Source organism: Pinus tabuliformis, chromosome 4_2, assembly GCF_031772625.1.
Source record: "Pinus tabuliformis cultivar Carrire ecotype Pingquan chromosome 4_2, CPIR1, whole genome shotgun sequence".
Lineage (NCBI taxonomy): Eukaryota > Viridiplantae > Streptophyta > Pinopsida > Pinales > Pinaceae > Pinus > Pinus tabuliformis.
In genome coordinates, this window is record NC_142304.1 from 119,896,135 (window position 1) to 119,904,531 (window position 8,397).

Below are 8,397 nucleotides of genomic sequence, written 5' to 3' on the forward strand. Positions count from 1 at the left end.
AGCGCATGACTGCCTAGCGTATATATAACCATGACTCCAGCATATATATAAGACTGTCTAGTGATTACATTACTGCAGCGTATGACTTTCCAGCGTTTACATATAACCGTTACTGCAACGTATGACTGTGCGCGCAGAGTATACAGTTTCCAGCATATAAGGTCTCAACGTATAAGTGTTGTGCATATGTGTAACATTATCACTGAGCTCCCCTGAGACTTCATGTCCTTAAACCACGCTACCAGATCATATATATATATATATATATCCACTATTCTGCCAGAATGCCTGCGTATATATATGTATTTCTTAAACTATGCTGCCAGATCCTGCGTTCCATATTTATGTGACTGCCCACTTATCTGTGACTGTGTTCCTATATGACTGCGTTTACATAACGAATATGACTTCTGCGTTCCATACAGCTACTGTCGTTCCATAATATATGACTGCATTTACATACATATGCTTATTCCCATATGCGTATTATAATTGCGTGGAGGTATTATCCGTAACTAGTGTAATTTGAATAGCGTAATACGTCCACCGTATTTATTATGAACTGCATATATGAACCATATCACATCCAGCGTGAACTGCGTATATATATGTCCACGTCTCTCTTAAACTATGCTGCCAGACCTGCGTGTTAGGTCTTTTGTTGATGCATATATATATGACCACGTCTCTCTTAAACTATTCTGCCAGACCTGCGTGTTAGGTCTTTTGTTGATGCGTATATATATGACCACGTCTCTCTTAAACTATGCTACCAGACCTGCGTGTCATCATAATGCCACAACGTTCAATATCACTGTGTTTCACCATAATGCCACGGTTGCCCAGATTACACCCTGCCTGTTGTTCCACGCTGCCAGATCTGTAAGGCAACATAGGTTTTTTCTTGGACTGTGTTATGAGATCTTGAGCCTTCCTGTTGCTGCGTATTTAGTGACAGCTTTTAGGGTTTCTTCAATAGCAGTGTTTAGATCTAGATCATTATGCTATTGCGGCGAGGGCATTATAGCAAATACTCTTAGCGTTTTTTCTTTCTCTAAAAACCAAGACATGGAGAAGAGATCACATGAAGAGTGTCTCAATGATTTCAAATTCTCTTCTATTTATACCAAAATGTATAGGTTCAATAGACATGACATTTGGATTTTTTGAGCCTACATAATCGCTGGTCGGCTAGATAATAAAATCATAATCTAAATAAATTCATATCTCCATAAATACGTATCGGAATCCGATGATCATAGGATCAATCCTACACCTCTCGACAAGGTTTTATTTATCTCCATAAATAAGTATCAGAATCGGATGATCATTGGATCAATCCTACACCTCTTGACAAGGGATCCAATAAAAATATCAGCTGCTATAAATAATCTGACCCACATGGAATTTGGCCCTAATTGCCCATTTAACAATACCACTGGCCATGCTGCCCAACACCACTATCTTACTGTGCATTGTGCCATATCTCGATAGGTCATCCGAGCCATATGTGGCCATCGAGTAGGCCATACTACCATTAACTGCAGGCCATACCAAACATGCATATAATGCGTAGGCCATGCTGGGTGGATTGGGTCATACTATGCGTAGACCATGGCAACCGATTACCCATCATAACCATACGATGATCATGCTAATCCATGCGAGGCATACCCACGTGATTCATAACCACGTGAGCTAGTGATCATAAATCGTAGAGAAATATGTTGCATATAAACTATGGTCATGGTATATCATGATTTGGAGTGACACTTCATTCTGTGAGGATAACGTATACATTGAATACCATACAACAAGAGATGCAAGATGGTAACCATGAGATTGTAACCATAATCAACAATGTTAATGATGGCTGTAATGCAATGTCTGTAATCAATGCGAGACTATAACAATGTGATGAATGTAATGTGTTTCCATTGTAATTGCGTTGCTACTATTATAAAGTGATTTGTAATCTTGCCACAGTCATAGAGTGAATCCCAAGCAAGTGTAGGAGTCCCGAGGCAACGCGAAATGTAATACCGAAACAATACAAAGACCAGAGATCATGATGAAAACCCACATACCATAACTCTTTGCAAAACCCAGAAGTGACACCTAAAATCACAGAGCCATAAAAGCCATCGAACTGCACGTGAAGATTAACTCAATAGGATATTTATAGTTGATAGCCATTACGAAGGGTCACAACCTTGGAGGAAGCCGACATGAACATTTGAAGCCGAATTTGAAATTTTGGGGGGAAATTTAATAATTTAAATTCGAATCATTTTCCTTCATAATTATTTTCTCCAAAAATATATTTGCGCCAATTGATAAATCCAATTAAATTCCTTTCTTATTTTAATATTCTTTTGGGGCACAAGGGTTTTTATAGGAAATTCATCCCATTGTTTCCCTACTTTTCAACATATCATATGACAACCAACATAATCACCAAGGGGGAAACAAGCAACTTAGCATGGGAAAATTGTCTTAAGGTTTCTCTAGCCTTGTATTTTTTCTACATACTCAATATGAGTGCCAAGTTGAGTTGGTTTTCTACAATTAAATATATCAGAGTGTTGTCTAGAGGCCAAGAAAGTTGATTGGATGAAATATGAAGCTTCCATGTCAAAGAAATGTTGTAGATATGAATTCCTAAGAAATTAAAGGAGAAAATATAAAAGAAAAGAAGTAGATCAGAGAATAAATATTGTTGTAAGAGTGATGTTTAATGGTGGTGTCATAGATATGAGTATGAAAATGTATGAAATATGGATCTAAGTGGCTGAGGAAATTCAATGTTTTGGGGGGTTGGAGTCTCCTTCAGTTTGGTGCCTGTAAAGATCAGGGGGTTGGTGCCTGTAAAGATTAGGGGGTTGGTGCCTGCAAACAATGGGCGTTTGTGCTTCTATCAAGTGGGTGATTGCAAATAAAAAGGGGTTGGTACCTACTATAGGTTGGTGCCTATAAAATATAATGTAAATTGAATTTGGTGCTTGTATTTACATTGTATTTCAAAGAAGATTTATGGTTTTCTCTTGTATGGGTTTCTATGTAAATATTCTATGTTCAATGTTTTTCTGGTTTCCAATAGTCTTATATATCTTACCACTACCATAACAAATATTTAATTTGTTGTTGGAATACTTTCCAAATTTATGCAAAAACCTTGTGAAGGACATTGGTTTGTTGCAATTTTTTTATTATAAAGTACTTGAAAGGATCTAAATGATTTGGAATCAAATATTCACATGTGAATGAATTCAACTTGATTGGATATTTTGATTCAGACTTTGATGGAGAAAAAGAAAATGGAGTATCTACTTCAAGCTATCTTATGAGTCTTGGATGAAGAGTTGTCTCTTAGAGGTCATGCAAATAGTCAGTTCCAGTAGGCAGAATATGTGGTGGCTTGGGAAAATTCTTGAATATGTGCAGGAGAAACAAGTGAATTTTACTCCCCTTCTGATTAACAATACTTATACAATCAATTTGGCCAAGGATCCTAGATTCCATGTTTGAACCAAACACATCAACACAAAGTATCATTTAATTCATTATCATAAAAAGGCCAAGACTATTCATCTAAGACATTGTTCCACAAATAATTATTTGCAGATGTTGTCACCAAAACATTTGGAAGAGAAAAATTTGAAATTTAGAATAATGTTTGGACTCACAAACAATCTTTTAGGTTAAGGTAGGGAATTTTGGACACTTAATCCTTGGGGATTTAGTGAATATTTTGTAAATATGTAAATAGGGGTAATATGCACAGTTAGAATAGGAATTGACCTTGGAAGATGAAACCAAGCGTTGCTTTTGTAATGTCATATAAGTCTATTGACATCAAAACAAAATCATTCAATTTGAGAGTTATTCCTTGGCTTGACATAAACTAAGCCATCCCTTTGCCACTTCATTCAAAAGTAAACACTCAAGCATGTCCTTTACATTGATTATGTCAAGTGATAAATCAACCACAATATCATAAATCCTACCGAACTCTTCAAAATCTGATTGGATGTTATTAGAACCTCCTTGGAATCTTATTTATATGAGTTGAGATAAGTGGCTCTGCATATTTTCATTCCATAGATAAAATTTAAGGCCCTTGATATGACTTCATGAGGCTTTAGATCATTACAAAATGTGGTTGTACTTTTTCTTTTTAAATGATCTACTTTCTATAGAAAATATTGTGACTTGAGGGCATGAGGCTTTATGATAAACTTGTACGAAAAAGGTAACAGTTTCTCAATACCATCATGAGAGATATAACAAGAAACTTTTTAACATAATATTCCTTTATCGAAACAAGTTTCCTTGTGCCTCAAACTTCTCTTCCTAATTTCCCAAACAATAAGGTTTGAGGGTCAAAATGGTGACAACAGTCCTAAAAATAATTGCAATATTCAACAAAATAGTGGGTATTAACATGCCCTTTTGATCTTGTGGTGATATACACTTAAACAATAATGTATCATTGGATGTCCATTCTATAAATACAGCTTCCTACTTTGTCTACTTTATTATGGTTTCACTTTTCACCTTGTGGTTTGTTCTAAATTTTCATGATTGCACATAATTAACCAGTTGACTTTGTACTTGTTATGAGTAGCATCTTTGGAAGGGCCTTCATTTAATACTTTTCATATTGGATTACATCCATGTGATTAGATAGAGCACATTTATAACAACCTAACTATGCCTCCTTCCATGTTGTTCAAATCCTCTTGATTGTTGATCTTGACTCTAATGTCTAGTTAGGCAAGCATTAACATTGGAAATGCATCATCACTTTTAAATCTAAAGAATATCATAAACATATTTTCTATGGTTCCTCCTTTATCTCGAAGAAGAGTTGACCTAAACTGAGAGGAAGAAATATGTGGTAATTTTGAGAAGCCTTTGTAAGTGCTCTTGGGGTCACACTTCATGTAGGGAATTAAATATCTTTGAGTGCAAGTCTAGGAGGTAAAAAAATTGGCATTGCTGCAAGGAACAACATCCATTCATGTGATTTAGCAAATTGGCTACAATGATTTGATAAGGTTATTTCTTTAAATATTTGTTTCTCATTTGGTGACAACACAAAGGAACAAAGCCCTGTACCAAAAGAATTGAACAAATATTTGTTGTTTATAAAGGTGGGGGCATCCAGGAGAACTTGAAGAATCACCTTACCACTCCATTGATATGGAAAGTATGTATGATTTTAAATTGTCTTTTTCAATTTCATATTATTTTGTCACAAAGATTTGAAGCAAGAAAATTAGCATTTTTAAGACATCCATGGATGAAATAATGGTTTGATCTATTAGAATTTTTAGGTACCCGAAGGTACCCAAATCAATTCTTTTATGGAAAGCGGGGTACAAAACATTACAAAGTCCCCTAAACATACTAACTTGACTATGCCATATGTTACATATTTCATGAATTCATTTAAAAGTCACTATTTTCCATGAGGATGCCATGATGAAAATGTTTTTTGTTCTCCTTGGAACATGAAATAATGGAGTTCTTTTATGATTTTCATCCAAAGGAAATTCCTTCACTTGCAAGTTGGATCAAACAATTTCACAGGCATTGGGATGTTAATTATGAAGAAAAAGAAGAATTTGTTGAAGAATATGGAAGTTTTGGAAGAAACATCCTATGATGACAATGTCCAATTTCATTAGTGTATTCTTGCAGTCATCATCATGGATTTTGAGGAGTTATGAATTTTATGATAATCTATTGATAATGTGAAGAGGATGGATCATGTAGAGAAGCCCTTGGAAAACAATATTCTGTAAATACTTTCACAAATCCAATTCATAACTTTTATATGCACAAAAATCAATGAGGAAAAGTAATTTCTAGGCTGCAATATGTGTTGAGATGGCAACATAGAAAATAGATGATGAACTATGTCATGTTTTAGACTTCCAATAGAGTAGATCAAGCCCATAAATAATGAGTTGATTTGTTTTTCTAGATCTAACAATTGTGGCATGCCTCAAGTAGATGTTTGGTAGAGTGCAATGAAGAGAGGCATTAAACATTTTACAATTTTAACTTTGAGCCACTTCCAAAAACCTTATTTCTAGAGGTTATTATGGGTGATTTGCACAACAATGAAGGAGAGATGTTGATGGAGCATATATATCAACCGTTGGAGAATCATATTGTACTCCATGGAGGTTTATGGCTTGGAGACCAACTATCTCATGCACATATTGAAGATAATGACTATGTTATTCCTATCCAACATTTGATAGAAGAAATATGTGGCACACACCAACCTTCGTGTGATATTGATGTTTTATTCCATATTATGTTTTTAGCCATACTCTAATTGAGGTTCCAACCTATGATTAGAAGACATTTTATATACTAATTCAAATATTTGCAGCTGAAATGCAAGCTAAGTTTGAAATGTCAATGCTAGGAGAACTATTCTTAAGTTTGATGTTCATGAGAAATAGATTTAGCTTATGCTCCCTTCGACATTTTCGGTTCATGAATTTATTGTAGTGCCTCTTGAGAATGATTCATTAGATGGTAATTCTCAAATTTTGTAATGAATTGGGATTAAAGGGATCTTGTATTATGTAGAAAAGATGTGGAATTTTTGAACTATCCAATCACTGACAACCAACCCTTTGATTAACCTTATTGTACAACAAAGATCATGAGTTCTCTTACATTTGACAAGGAACAATGATCCATTTTTGCACACTTGGGACAATTGAGAAGAAAGCCCTAAAACAGGAATTCCCTACAATGTTTGAGGTCCATAGAATTAGTTATGGTGAGTTAAAATTCAAATACAATGAAAAATAGGAATCTTTATGTCACATGAGGTTCACAACACGACATGTGGTATGACAAGGTCCAAAGGAGAAAATGCCCTACCATGGAGGAAGAATTGGGGCATGACATGTGGTAAAGGAGGATAGAAGAGGAGCAATTTAACTTAGATGAGGCCATATGGAAATGGAAAAACATGTTTGGCCAAAAGACATCACTTAATGAGGAATGTTCCACTTCAAGAAATCATTTTGGTTGAATTGAGGCTTCTGTGATCCATAACAATTATAAGAAGAAATTTCGACGTAAATCACATTCAGAAAATCTTTGTCGACGCGTTTCGAACCAGCTAGTGTGGTTCATCGTCAGGACAAGTTGAGGAGTCAGATCATGGCTGCATATTAAATAGGGAGAGCAGATCCTCCAAACGGCTAGGTTGACTAGGTTGACCAACAAGGGCTATAAAGAAAAACGGCTAGATAATAATATAATGTTAAAAAGTTAAAAGGTGAAAAAAATAATATTATAAATATAGTAATTAAATTATAATATATTATATATTGAATGTAATACTAAATTACCAGTCTAAGTTAAATTAGTATTACATTCGATATATAATATATTATAATTTAATTACTATATTTATAATATTATTATTTTTTCACCTTTTAACTTTTTAACATTATATTATTATCTAGTTGTTTTTCTTTATAGCCCTTGTTGGTCAACCTAGTCAACCTAGCCATTTGGAGGATCTGCTCTCCCTATTTAATATGCAGCCATGATCTGACTCCTCAACTTGTCCTGACGATGAACCACACTAGTTGGTTCGAAACGCATCGATAAAGATTTTCTGAATGTGATTTACACCGAAATTTCTTCTTATAATCATTTTGGTTGCTTGATCATCATTCTAACCCCTTGTAGGAGGAATGTTTTGCACAAGAAGCCATTGAAAGCATATTAAAATGACTTTGTGGGAAATTACACATCATTCAAGCTATATTCCACACATTTCAAGGCATATTATATCCCTTGAGAAATTTAGGAAAATGAACCTAATTCTAGGGATTCTACACATATTTGGAGGAGAGTCCTTTGCGTGATGAAGCATTATGTGGCATGGTTGACATAGTCCAAGCCCCTAAATAGAGAATTACTACATATTCTAAAAAATCCAAAGAATGAAAAGTGGCAAGTAGACCTATGAAAAGGTAAAGGAGGCCCCCAAGTCAATATTCTAACCTATAAGAAAAATAACACCAAATGAAAAATTATTTGCACTCTACAAAAGTAACACCAAATGGAACATTATTTGCACTCTAGAAGAGAAGCACTAGAGTTTATGAGCTCTCTAAGGAGAGCACTGAGGTTCAAGTGACTATAAATCACCCAAACAAGTCCCTAAGGGGGTGTTCCATAGGTTGAATGAATCATATGAATTAAAATAATATTTCACATCTAAACCCTAGATGAATGAATCCCTAATATGGGGTGAAGGTATAAGAGATGAAATATCCATTTGCTAGAGGCATGGTTGGAAATGAAGGAGTTAGTTGAAAATATTTAGGAGGAAGAATTTAAGGGGTA